This window comes from Schistocerca piceifrons, chromosome 1 (assembly GCF_021461385.2).
Source record: "Schistocerca piceifrons isolate TAMUIC-IGC-003096 chromosome 1, iqSchPice1.1, whole genome shotgun sequence".
Classification (NCBI taxonomy): Eukaryota; Metazoa; Arthropoda; class Insecta; order Orthoptera; family Acrididae; genus Schistocerca; species Schistocerca piceifrons.
Genome location: NC_060138.1, coordinates 846,840,608 through 846,855,082, shown reverse-complemented (window position 1 = coordinate 846,855,082; position 14,475 = coordinate 846,840,608). Strand labels below are relative to the sequence as shown.

At 36.8% G+C, this 14,475-nt stretch overlaps 1 long non-coding RNA gene across 1 annotated transcript in view; it reads right to left on the bottom strand.

Annotated features, from left to right (window-relative positions):
• Positions 1-699: 699 nt before the first annotated feature.
• Positions 700-14,475, bottom strand: part of LOC124715550 — a 135,655-nt gene continuing 121,879 nt past the window's right edge. Inside the window, exons 2-3 of the long non-coding RNA XR_007005653.1 lie at positions 6,036-6,166; positions 700-769 (exon numbers count right to left, since the gene is read on the bottom strand). This is a non-coding gene — a long non-coding RNA (uncharacterized LOC124715550). The remainder of the gene's footprint in view (positions 770-6,035; positions 6,167-14,475) is intronic.

Here is a 14,475-nt window from a genome sequence, read left to right as displayed (position 1 = left end):
GGGGAAATCTGACTGTCAGAGATAAAATTTGACACTATTATGAAAAGGATAGATCGATACTCACTATACAGCACAGATGCTAAGTAACAGTTAGGACAGTAAAGAGATTGTCAAACATGTTCCTTTTTGGCATCTGAAACACTTGCTACTTTTTTGACCATTGTTCTACAATATTCATAACCATCCTTTGCAGTAATTAATAATTTTATTTTTTGAAAAAATGCAGGATTATAATACAGAGATGGAAACACTCTGTATGAAGACTTTTAGGTTTTAATGTTAGTATAGAAAGATATGAGCTATGTGTGCACATTCTAGTTTGATAGTTATCAGAGCTTATTAATTGTCTTTTGCATAATAAAGTGGGGTTTAAGAACATATTAAGATTATCTTCACTAGTACTCTTACAATTAATGCATTAAATTGTAATATAATTATTATTCATACTGCTATAATGTTTCATAAATTTAAATCATGTAATTGTACATAAGTTACATTAAGCATGCATCTTTGAGTTCTTTCTACCTCTTGAGGCTCGGGGGACTCCATGAAATATGATTCATGTAATGTAATAGACTGTAACTTGAGACAGCAGATACTATGAAATGGACATTCACATATTCATCATACTGTTTGTAACTATTTTACATGAGCAGAAAATCCAACATTCAGAATTAAAAACATGAACTTTTCACATACCTTTCCAGTGCACAGTCTAGTTGCTGCACAGATGAGCTCTTTTGTTAAATTGGAAGGTTCTCAGTGTTTGCTGAAATTTGAGGAAATGAAATTCTGGTTAAACTTCCTTGTGTGCCTTTGATGTTAAATTGTGATTTCAGGGAGTTGATGACAACAGAAAATCAGTATGATATACCTACACAGATATCTCTGTGCCACTTACTAGAACAGCTATTACTCTATTACTTAAGTACATTGAGGTGAACGAATAAACTGTGAATAGTGACACAAATTTCTTGAGTTAACATTCATTTTTCTGTGTATAAGATTTCCGCTTAATATCGTTCCCATTATTGTTTCTTCAGTTCAGACACAGGGATCCACCAAGGTGTCATGATGGTTAGGGCACTCGACTTACATCCTTGTGGGATTTAAATATATGTAGATATTAATAAAATCATTTTGGTATGAGTAGGTAATTGTTTGGGTTTTTATGCTGGTATATTTTCATCAGAAGCTCAAAGTATACCTGTCATCAGCAGCCAGCATTGTTTCTTATCATTAGCTTCCATTAACAGGCAGACTGATGCTGTTATTGCAGACAAGGGTGTATTGATATGGATGTTACTTCCAGAAAGAAATTTTCACTTTCAAGAAGAATATATATTGTACTGAAAGTTACTGACAAACCCTTGCCTTCTGTATGTAATGCTATTCCAACTAAGGTACCCATGAAAACATCACAGCTCCACTCAGTCAGAAGTCCTGCTTTTCTTTCCAGTCTCTCCAGAGACTTTCCAACATTCCTTACCAGAATAACACCTATGGAAAGAGCGACGTAGTGGAGGGCAGCTTATATGAAACCTGGAGTTTATTCTCAGAAGACTGTCATCTAAATTAATCAGATTCATGAAAACTCTAGAGAATTCATTCATTGTGTTTCATAGATACCATTAGGAAGGAAAACCTCAAATGATGTGCAGTGGCGACGGACGGAGAGTCCTGGTGTGGTTGTAATGTGTTGGACTCTAATGTCCCACTCGGCACAGTTTGTATGTGGTCTAATGGGGAAGAGTGGAGTGAGTCCAGGAGGTGGGGCATGAAGTGACTCACTGTCGCTGTTAACATCACACATCATTATCTCAGGAGCCCACTCAAGTGGGAATTGTGATGCTTCACTTACGTGAGAAGTGTCTGTAGTATCGGTGCCACGCCAGTGAACAGTGTTGAGATGACAAAGGTCATTGAGGTGATATTGAGCTGCTTGTAATTATTTGGTGGCATCCTCAATTCATCTCCATCATTGTTTGTTGGTGAGGCATGTGGCCTCTTTGTCATGATGTAATGATGAGTACTCGGCTGCCTTTAAGCATAGCTTGTTGAAAAGTGCTTCACTTTGGAACTTCCAGTTGACTGCTGTGTTGAGTGGTGCAATTTCACAGAGAACATTATAGAGCTTGCATGTGGTCTATTGCTGACCACACCACAGATCAGCTGCTTGCAATCCGTCATAATTGTTGATTAGAATGCAGTGTTGTGGTAGTGCCTGCATCCTGTCACCGATTCGAAGCTTTACACTTCAGACGTGCCTCCTCATGTGTTGGCATCAATATCTGGATGTTCTCTGGCAGTTTTAGGAGCCAAAGTGCCCATGGGGCACAATCAGACAGGAGCATTGGGTCAATTAGAGCTTGTAGGTGGAGCCAGAGCGAAACTGGCATGCTGTTACCCAGAGTATTCTCACTGACGAGATATAGCTGCAGCTCAGGAATGTGTGTTAGTCGTTTTAGCAGTACTGTCTTGGCAGTGCTGTATATGTGAGAAGATGAAACATCCAAAAGCATGTTGCTAATAAGGTCCTCAATGTCTCTGAGGTGGTTAAGGAAAGTGGCAAACTTCTCGTCGCCCCATATGATGCCATTGGATGACATCAAACACCCCCTGAGGGCAAACCACATCATGAGAGAATCTGCACTGAACATCAATAGCTTCAGACGGTGATGGACAGTATGATGGCCATCAGAGGACTGATTGTAAGGCACCACCACAAGGTGGGCATGGCATGGTGTGTGGGACATGGAAGGTACAGGAGTGTCATAGGGAGGTGAGTGATGAGAAGAGTCATGTCACAGTGCGGGTAGCATTGGCGTCCCATGCTGATGTGCGTAAAACTTGGGTTAACTCCTTGTGTCACCCCCTCCCATCACATGATACAACGAATTTTGTTCATAAAGATCTGGCCACTTATTCTCATCTGATGCAATATACAGAAGCAGTGAAACCCGCCCTACAACCACCATTTAGATACCAGTACCAAGTACTGAAATGAGATACAATCACTTCTGATATTGAAATTGCTGGAAAATAATCAACTCCTACGCACTTGTTAGTTAATTTCCAAGTGCACGTGAGTCTCCATGATTTTCTGCCTGATGACATATCCGTCATATTATGTGATACCAAGCTCATGATTACCGCTTCCTACATGGGACAGGCAGCTGGCTGCAAGCACCGTCACACAGTTTCATGCGTGCCACCCCTTTCGCAACAGCAAATGCATGGCAGTACTCAACGCACATTTTTCAGCGGTCAGTACACTCACTATCACCTCCCTGACTTACACCATCACAGCCCCCAGAACACCTCTTTTGAATGCAACAATGCAAGTCAACACCAACATCCCTCCCTCTTCAAATACCACTGCCAGTCATGAACAATTAAAGTTGCTACCAAGACTATGCCCTGCTGGCAACCCATTAATCGCACCACAAACATTGCGCTTGTGGCATAGCCTCCACCCCCAGCACAACTTGCTGACTATGATGTATCTGCCATCGCATCCACCGTCAGATATCCATCTACATCACTTCTGACAGGCAACGCCCCACCACAGCCTCTCCTCACCTGCTCCACACTATGGGAAGGGGCTGTGTGGTGGCGTAACATCTCTGACTGGAGAAAAGGAACATCGCTACCCAGAAGGCAAGGAGAGTTTAGTTTGCTGTGGATGCTTCTAACGATTAAATGAGTTATGTATATTGTGCTTAGCAATAAATATTGTGGAAATTGTATTTTTTATGCTGTCACACTTCCGGTACCCCACCTCCCACTGTGGTGAAGCTAAATTTCCATGTTGTGCCGCAATCTTGCTGCTAAGTCGAAAATCTGCCTTCTATTTTCAGAATAAATTGCTTTAACTTTCGTAAAACTTCTGAATTAAGTCAGTCATTTAAGGAAAGAGGCCCCAGTTTCTTTTAACGTTGTCACCATTGCTTTTCATTTTAATATAAAAATAATTTTGAAAAATATGTAAAAATCTGCCAACCAGTTGCATAGATCTTCTATATACCTTGACCAGGTTTCGTCACCTCTAAGGGTGACTTCATCAGAATGTAAGGTAATTACCTAAAATGAATATGTCAGATTAAATATCTCATCTAATAAAAGTTTACATTAATGTAAATGAGCGTAAATCAAAAAGTACTTACATGAAGAACGTATCGTCAAAGATGTACAGTGATTTAAGAGCTGAGTTGCTCAAGTCATACATTAAAATATAAGACATAATGTTCTTCAAAAAGTCAAACATTAAAACATAAGTAACACCAGTGTGGTGTGAGGAGACTGACTGTGTGGCAACTAGTCACACTGCCAAGTAAACGTAATGTAGGGCGCGCCACAAGCGGGCCACTAGTAACGTGAGCAAAACAATTTTGTATATTACACATTTTCTGAAGTAAATCATACGTATAGACAATATAGCTTTTAACAAAAATTAATTTTATAAATTATTGAGTAACATTTATAAATGAGCTTCAGATGGGATGAAATAGTACAAAGTTCACTACGTTTTACGTAGCACAGGTAGAACCAGAGTTAAATATGACTGGAATTACATACGTAATGAAGAACATCAGTTCATTATATGACGCAAAATTTTAAAAGAAAGCTTGCATAACTAGGGCACAGAGGTCATCTGGTGTGTTAGTAATGAGCGTAACTTAACAGAGGTAAAATAACGTTTCTGAAAAGGAGGAGAGAACCTGGATTATAAGTATCATAAAACTGAGAGCGCTGGTTTAAAAGCATTAAAGAAATTTCTATTTTTCAACTGTACTTGTTCATTCAACATGTCATCTTTATTTGGTGTGTGCCTGAAAATTTCAAGTTCTTCCAAGACATCAAGTTTTCTCCTTTTCTTTTCCCTATCTCTATGCAGAATTGTCATTTCACTAAAAATAATTCACAACCCGAAACTGCCTTTTATATTGATTGCATGTAAAACAATTAAATCCCAATTAATGGGTGGTGATGTTGAAATATGTTGAAGATGAACCTTGCTCACAGAGACCTTCAAACCCAAAAACCAATAAAAACATTGAATGTGTGCATGTTCTTGTGAGATCAGACCAGTGTTTAACAATAAGCAATGACTGACCTGTTAAACTTAAAAATTTTCACCATAAATCAAATTTTGACCAATTTTTGCACATGCAAAAGTTTGTTACAAAACTGTGCTGAATAATCTCATAACTGAGCAGAAGGGGAATCGATGAAACATGGGCACTGATCTTGAGAGGACTGCCAATGACGACAAACGATTCAGTCATTTGATCACAGGTGATGAATCCTGGATATTTGGTTAAGATCCTGAGACAAAGTAACAAAGTGAGGAGTGGCACACTGGGACATATCCTTGATTGAAATAATCTCAAATGAGCAAATCGAACACTAAAACAATGCTGATTTGCTTTTTCAATATTAGCTGTATTATGAGTAAAGAGTTTATCCCTCCTGTCCAAACTGTCAATCAAGTGTTTTATGAAGATGTCCTTGAAAGGCTCAAGAAAGGAGTGAACTAAGTGAGAATGGACATTGGAGACGAAGTGGATTCTGCATCATGACAATGCCCCATGTCACACAGCCACTTCTATCACGGAATTTTTTATCTCAAAAGACATCCCTGTTGTTCCACAGCCCCCATATTCACATGATCTGACTCATTGTGACTCCTTTCTTTTCCTGAAACTGAAAAATGTTTTAAAAGGACATAATTTTGGGACTCTAGAGAACATTCAAAAGAATGTGATCGACATGTTAAAGGCCCTACCAGTTGAAGCATTTCAGTGCTGCTACCAAGACTGGGAACAATGAATCTGCCAGTGTATTGCTGTTGAACAGAACTACTTTGAAGTAATGTGTAATGTCATCAAAAATTGTGTGATTGAATTTGTGATGCAAACTGTCCATGTGCCCTTACTCTAATTGCATGATAACTTTTATTAATATCTTTCTCCAAAATGCCTTCATCACAGGTGAATCACTGAAATTTAAATTGAAATGTTTACGTCACTTACCAATTGAAATATCCATCTAGTCACAGAACAGTGTCACTTCTTTCTGTCACAAGTCCTCTGAAAGACAGTCAATGTCCTGAAGTACCAGATGAAGGGCTGTTCTGGGACCTTCAGTATGTGACACTGATCACCTATGTAATGAAAGAAACTGTTGGAATTATATCAATCGATAACATTATTTACACTGTTATAAAAACATTTAAAGTTTCATCATTCATTATTACATTGACTATATTGTTTTAAAAGTGTATGATGGTTCCAAGGAGCAGAAAACTCTGAAAATAAATTTTTGATACATAATAACTGTAAAAAACAGTTTCACTCACATTTTTTTCAATTAACTGCTTCTTAACTTCTAGAGTAATAGCACCATGTTATGACAAATACTATGAATTGTTCACATAAATTTATATCATTTGACGAAACTATTGTAAATGTTGTAACAGCTATGTTGAAATTAAAATCGAAAACAAAACATGAAAATATGTGAAAGGAATGTGATATTGCCATCTATATCTTAGTTACATCAACAGAGTTTATGTGCCACTCATCTTTTGATGTTCTCTGAGACACAATGTTAAGCAGCACAATGACACCATTGGATAGAGATAATATTGACAGCTGTCCCATATAAAAACTTACTGAAAATGGTATTTTAATACTATCATAGAGTTATGTTCTTGTTGTTGATCCCATGTTTTTTGTTGAACTTATGTCTGGAAGGATGTCACACACTAAGGACAAGAATGCAACAACTATTTACAGGACAAACCGCCAGCCATTAAAGAAAATAATTTAGTAGCACAACAAGATTTTGGGTATCAATGTTGGATTGTGGAAAGAAAGTTGTTCATGGTGACATTCTTGCAAGAAATATCCTGACTTCGTTAGTGTAAATACAGAGTTAGAGGTCCACTTTTGATGACCTCTTATATCATCACTGCCAGAAAATACTGTTTTAATAGGAATCTGTACAAGCAGTTTTGGAAGAACAGTGATTATATCCTAAATTAGTACGTGGCATGTAATACTGAGAGGTTTCAGAGGAAAACAGCAAATTGCTCATATCTATATCATCATTGGTAGCACAGGTGTATATCCTCCTCACCTCCTCTGTGTCATCATGTTGGTATTCATTGGCCAATTCTAAGCTGATTATTGGGTATCAGATGAACCTCTAGTAGCAACAATATTCAGTTGCTCCTGACAGTGACAGTAGGGGAAGTTGGCAGTAGCTCAAGTTTTTATAAAAATGTTGTACCTGAGAAATGCCAAGAATAACTAGTTTACCAGCCCACTTGCAGCTGGTTTGAAGCTAGCTTCAGTTTCCTAAATGTGACAATGAAACTGGTAAATGCAAAAGGAAGGTTTGCCAACCATGAGAAAACAAATCCAACAATAAGTATGCCTTGTTTCCACAGTGAAGTACTCTGAGCTCTATAGTTAACAAAAAACGCAATATGATTGACACTTAATTAAGAAACACAATTTGGAACCCAAAACTACTCTTGAATTCCTTATATGAAATTTCTGAAAGATATCTAGATCCAGGCATTGCAATTAGCGCATTATGTACTGCTATTTAATATAAGGTCCATCTATTATGCAAAACACTCTCCAGTGTTTTCCATAACAGGCAAACCTTATATTCACACATTCATTTATACTTGTTCCATAGATAATGAATATGACATTTCATGATGATATGGAACATGTCACTTTAATGTAAGTTTTCTTCACACAAAATAATTAATTTTTTTAAAAAATTCTTTACTGCTACTACTTCATATATAAAAATTCATCTGTTGAGTAGAAGGAGTTGTCATTCAGAAATTCTTTTAATTTACTTTTGAATGTTGATTGGTTATCTGTCAGAATGTTATTTGGCAAATGACCAAAGATTTTTGTGGCAGCATAATTCACCCCTTTCTGTATCAAAGTGAGATTTAATCCAGGATAATGAAGATCATCATTCCTTCTAGTGTTGTAGCAATGCATTTGCTGTTATTTTTTAGTTGCAGTGGGCTATTAATAACAAATTTCAAAGTGGGTAGATGTATTGTGAAGGTACTGTGAATATAAAAATAAATATCTGCAATGTGATCTTGGGTGGGCTTGAGCAGAACAATAATTCTGATTACACACTTTTGTGCAATGAATACTTTCTCTCTTAAAGGTGAATTGCCCAAAAATATGATGCCAAATGAAATCAGTGAATGAAAATACGCACAGTAGGCTAATTTACTGATCTGTTTATAATAAAAATTTCCAATAACCCTAATAGCGTAAGTAGCAGAACCTAACTGTTTCAGCAGATCATCGATGTAATAATTTTAACTGCACACATGACAACTGCAAGAACTGCACATCCAAATGATGAATATTACATACTATGAAGGAAGTCTGTAACAAAATTAATATTCTCTGTCACAATATCACACCTGTTCCATCCATACTACTGTCCTCCTTCAGTTTTGTGTGAAAAAATATGCCAGATTAGCAAGCAGTTTTCACACTAAATTTGAGAGCAGAGAGCAGACAAATGGAAAGAGTACACTGAAGGCCTCCACAAAAGGAAGGAACCATCTCATAACATGATAGGAGAAGAAAGGGGAGTCAATATGGAAGACATAGGGGATTCAGTATTAGAGTTGGAGTTTAACTGAGCCCTGGAAGACTCATAATTAAATAAGGCAGAATGGACAGATGACATTCCTTTGGAATTTTAAAAATCATTGGGGAAAGTGGACGCCAACAAATGACAGTTCAGGTTGGTGTTTAGAATTTATGAGACTGGAGTTATACCATTAGACTATAAGAAAAATATCATCCATTGACTGCTGAAGATAGTGAAGTGTGAGAACTATTGCAGAAGTAGCATAACAGCTCATGCACCCTTGTTGTTGACAACAATAATATACAGAAGAATGGAAAATTGAAGTTTAGTTAGATGACAGCCTGTTTAAGTGCAGGAAAAGCACAAGTAATTCCTGGAAAGGTAGGGCTGACATAGTGCCTGATAATGTAAGCAAGAATTAAGAAAAAACAAATACATTTATGGGATTTGTTGGCCTAGAAAAATTGTTTAGCAATGTAGAATGGCGCAAGATGGTAAAAACTCTGTGAAAACTAGGATTAAGCCATAGGAAAAGATGGGTAATATACAATATATATGAGAAGCAAGAAAAAACAACAAGAATAGACAACCAAAAACAAAGTTCTCAGGTTAAAAAGGTATAAGACAGGGATGCAGTCTTTCACCCCTACTGTACAATTTACACACTGAAGGCAGAAAATCCAAAGAGATTCTGGTCGTAAGTGAAGTATACTACTGGTAAGACACAATCAATGCCTTCTATGCCCAATAGCAATGGAGACACTATCAAGGACAGTGCTGCCAAAGCAGAGTTACTAAACACAGCCTCCTGAAATGCCTTCACAAAAGAAGATGAAGTAAATATTTCAGAATCTGAATCAAGAACGGCTGCCAGCATGAGTAACGTAGAAGTAAATATCCTCAGAGTAGTGAAGCAACTTAACTCACTTAATAAAAGCAAGTCTTCTGGTCCAGATTGTATACCAATTAGGTTCCTTTCAGAGTATGTTGAGGTAATAGCTCCATGCTTAACAACCATATACAACTGTTCGGTCGACGAAAGATCCATATCCAAAGACTGGAAAGTTGCGCAGGTCACACCAATATTCAAGGAAGGTAGTAGGAGTAATCCACTAAATTGCAGGCCCATATCATTAATGTCAATATGCAGCAGGATTTTAGAACATATAGAGTTCGAACATTATGAATTTCCTCGAAGAAAATGCTCTTTTGACACACAGCCAACATGCATTTAGAAAACATCATTCCTGCAAAACACAACAAGCTCTTTACTCACATGAAGCATTGAGTTCTACTGACAAGGGATTTAAGATTGATTCCATATTTCGGGATTTCAATGGCTTTTGACACTGTACCACAGAAGCGGCTTATGGAATATCATCTCAGTTATGTGACTCTACTCATGAGTTCTTGTCACAGAGGTGATTTCTGGCGTTCCCCAAGGTAGTGTTATAGGCCCTCTGCTGTTCCTTATCTATATAAATTATTTGGAGACAATCGGAGCAGCCGTCTTAGGTTGTATGCAGATTATGTTGTCATTTATTGACTAGTAAAGTCATCAGAAGACCAAAACAATTTGCAAAATGATTTAGAAAAGATATCTGTGTGGTGCAAAAACTGGCAATTGACACTAAATAATGAAAAGTGTGAGGTCATCCACATGAGTGCTAAAAGGAGACCGTTAAACTTTGGTTACACAGTAAATCAGTCAAATCTAAAGGCCCTAAATTAAACTAAATAGCTAGGATTTATGATTATGAACAACTTAAATTGGAAGGAACACATAGAAAATGTTGTGGGAAAGGCTAACTAAAGACTGCATTTTATTGACAGGACACTTAGAAAATGTAACAGATCTAGTAAAGAACTGCCTACACTACTCTTGTCCACCCTCTTTTAGAATGCTGCCGCATGGTGTGGGATCCTCACCAGATAGGATTGGATCAAAGAAGTGCAGCATGTTTCGTATTATTTCAAAATAGGGGAGAGAGCGTCACTGAAATGATATAGGATTTGGGCTGGACCTCTACAGAAAAAACAGAAATTCCACATGTAATGGGAAGAAATCTTCATCAAGCAATCCAAATAAAAGGTTGTTGAGCAGAAGAAATGCTGATCTTCCTCCACATCTCAACGATTTTTTATGTGTGGGCCTGAAGAAGAAGAAGTGATAACAGTAGGTAGTGTCAAGTGCCTCCTCCTTCCTGCCTCAAGACAGACTCTAGTGGATTCTCAGTCAGGTAACAGCAGCACTAATAGAATTAAAAGGCAAGAGAAAGGCATCTCTTTGGGAAATTCAGAAAGGCTGGTGTTGGTGGGAAGGATCCATATGGCACAGGCTGTGGAGCAGTCATTGAGTTGAGGGATATCATGTTTGGCAGCATATTCAGCAACAGGGTGGTCCACTTATTATTTGGCCACAGTTTGTCGGTGGCCATTCGTATGGACAGACAGCTTGTTGGTTGTCATGCCCACATAGGATGCAGCACAGTGGTTGCAGCTTAGCTTGTAAATCACTTGACTGGTTTCACAGGTAGCCCTGCCTTTGATGGTATAAGTGATGTTAGTGACCTGCCTTGCCATCTATAGTAAGTCATAGTTTAGTAACATACTGCTGTAGGGACTGGAAAGACAAAGGTGGAGTAGCAATTTATGTTAAGGATAGTATAGCATACAAAGCTATAGATATTAAGAAATACTGTGTGGAATAACAATTTGAGGTACGTGCAACAGAAATAATAACTCAATTCTACACAATAATAGTGTTGGCTGTCTACAGGGCACCTTCAGGTGACATAAAAACTTTTCTACATATAATGGAACTCCTGCTGTTGGGGTTACTAGCAAAAGCAAAGGATATTGTAGTTTTAGGTGATTTCAATATAAAACTTATGACAGAAAATAAGAATAAAATTGACTTTGAGATTGTGATAACCTTATGTAAACTTCCCAACAAGAAGTACATCCAAGTCCCAAACTATGATAGATAACATTTTTTTAGATGTAAGTAGACATAATTATACTGTTAGGCAGGTTATAAGTGGGATATCAGATCATGATGGACAAATTCTCACTCTTTATTATGTTAATTTGTTCAAAAAAGTTTCCTCAATGGAAATTCATAAGAGTAATGGATGAAGAGGCAAAAGAAACTTTCAACAATAGATTGCAACAAATGGATTGGTCTTTAGTATGTAGCCTTTATAATGTTTATACATAACTTAACTGTTTTATAAATGAATTCTGTGCTCATTTTGAAGAAATATTTCCAAAGAAATGGGTCAGCAACAGTGCTTCCAATTCTGTAAGTAAGCCTTGGATTACAAAGGGTATAAAACAGTCATGTAAAACCAAAAGGGAAATTTATGCTGCAATAAGCTTATCTAAAGATGTAGAAAAACGGGAACACTATAGATTATACTGTAATATTTTAAAGGAACTAATATAGAAATCAAAAGCCCTTCATTATGAGAAGAAAATAGATAATTCTAACAATAAAATAAAAACAATTTGGAGCATTGTGAAAAAAGAAACAAGAAGAGTTACAACAAGCAAAGAAGATGTAAATAAAATCAGATATGAAGGTAACTTAGTAGATAACCCCAAAAGTGTGGCTGAGATTTTTAATAAACACTTCTTATCAGTAACTCAACAGATTGGTTGCAAGTCCAATGTTGATGAAGGTGGAACTCTATGTCAGGCTGTATATTCAAACACAATTTCAGAAATGTAGCCTAATCCTGTCACTGTAGATGAAATTCAAAAAATCATCATGTCTCTAAAGAGTAAGAACTCTGCAGGGGTTGATAATATTTCTAGTAATTTATTGAAATATTCTTGTGTGTGAATAAGGGACATTCTCTGTCATATTTTCAATGCTTCCCTTCAGAAAGGTGTTGTTCCTGTTCCCAGCAGACTTAAGTATGCCATTGTGAAGCCCCTGTACAAAAAGTGTGATAAAACTGAACTAACTTTGACCTATCTCTTTGGTGACCGCTTTCTCTAAAATTCTAGAGAAGCTAATACATGTAAGAATTACTGATCATCTCATGAAGAATGGAGTTCTCAGCAAGAGCCAATTTGGCTTTCAAAAGGGCCATTCAACAGAAGACACAATCTGTGCACTTGCAAATGAAGTCCTAGAAACCCTTAATGAAAAAATGCTAGCATTTGGTGTCTTCTGTGATTTGTTTAAAGCATTTAACTGTGTTGATCACCAGATTCTCTTGCAAAAAGCAAAATTAGTAGGAATAAGTGGTATTGCAGGCAATTGGCTTCAGTCATATCTCAAAGGCAGAAAACAAAAAGTTGTCTTGAATGGCTCAGATGTAGTATGTGATGTGTCCTCACATCCTGAATGGAGTTCCATTACATGTGGAGTGCCTCAGGTCTCGATTACTGGGCCACTATTATTCCTGATTTTTATAAATGATCTACCATCATGTACAAGCCTGCTGTGTAAATTTACATTATTTGCTGACGATACTACAATTTTTTTGAGCAGTAGAACAGATAGTAATCTTGAGGAATCCATTAATCACATACTCTCAGACGTGGTTAACTGGTTCAAGGTGAATGGTCTCTCATCAAATTCCAGTAAGACCTGCTTTTTTCCGTTCTGTACAAAAACAGAAAAAGAGAGAGATAAGTGTGACATGTGATAATCAGCCAATAGAAAGAATGGAAATAACAAAATTTCTTGGAGTGCACATTGACAAGAAAATAAACTGGTCTTCACATATTACAGATCTCTGAAGAGGCTTAGCTCTGCTATGTATGCTTTATGGGTTGTCACTACATGTGTTGAACCTAACACTGGAAAAGTGGCATACTATGGCTATTTTCACTCACTCATTGAATATGGCATTATTTTTTGGGGCAACCAGTCATTAGCAAGGAAAGTGTTCATTGCTCAAAAGCGAGCTTTAAGAGTTATATGTGAATTGTGCCTAAGAGACTCATGTAGAAATAGCTTTTAAAAACTTAAAATATACGCAACTATATGCTGATATATTTTTTCTCTCACGTGTTTTGTCTATAAAAATATAGAGATATTTCAACCAAACAGTAATTATCATGAGCATAACACCAGGAGGAAGAATGACATACACAGTGAGCATAGAAATTTGAGCTTGGTGCAAAAGGGTGTCCACTACACTGGAATAAAACTCTTCAATGCTCTTCCTCCTGAAATATAGACAGAGATTCATAACAAGAGTAAGTTTAAGAAAGCACTAAAAATATTTCTGCTAGAAAAAGCTTTTTACAGTCCAGATGAATTTTTAAATAAATAAATTGTAAAATTTTAATATTAGATAGTACAAGTTGACATAATGCCACTAAGAACATTACTTAACTTGAGCTCTGTACCTGTGTGTGCTCTGTATCTGTTTTTCCATAGTGATTTAATGGTAGTAAGAAAATATGTATCATCTTTTTTCTGTATTGCTGCTCAAAGAATTTACTGTATAAATTTTTATATAATTATGTACTGAAATGTCTGTATGTGCTATTAAGATTATCACATTGTATTTGTAAAAAACTGACTCATTTCACGTCCTTGTGAACCCAGCACAGTTGGACCTATGGAACACGAAATAAAATAAAATCAAATCATAAAGTAAACTTGTTATATACTTTTGCACTAGACTATAAAACTCCATTCTGAACCCTAGAGAGGGTTTCATAGTCTATATGGAAATTAGTTTTACTTCTAACATTCCACTGGTCAGTTGTCAAGTTCATCCCAAATCCACTCCTGTTGTTAACCGCAAATACCATTAGGTAATATATATATGTTGATATGTAAGTATAAGAACCCCT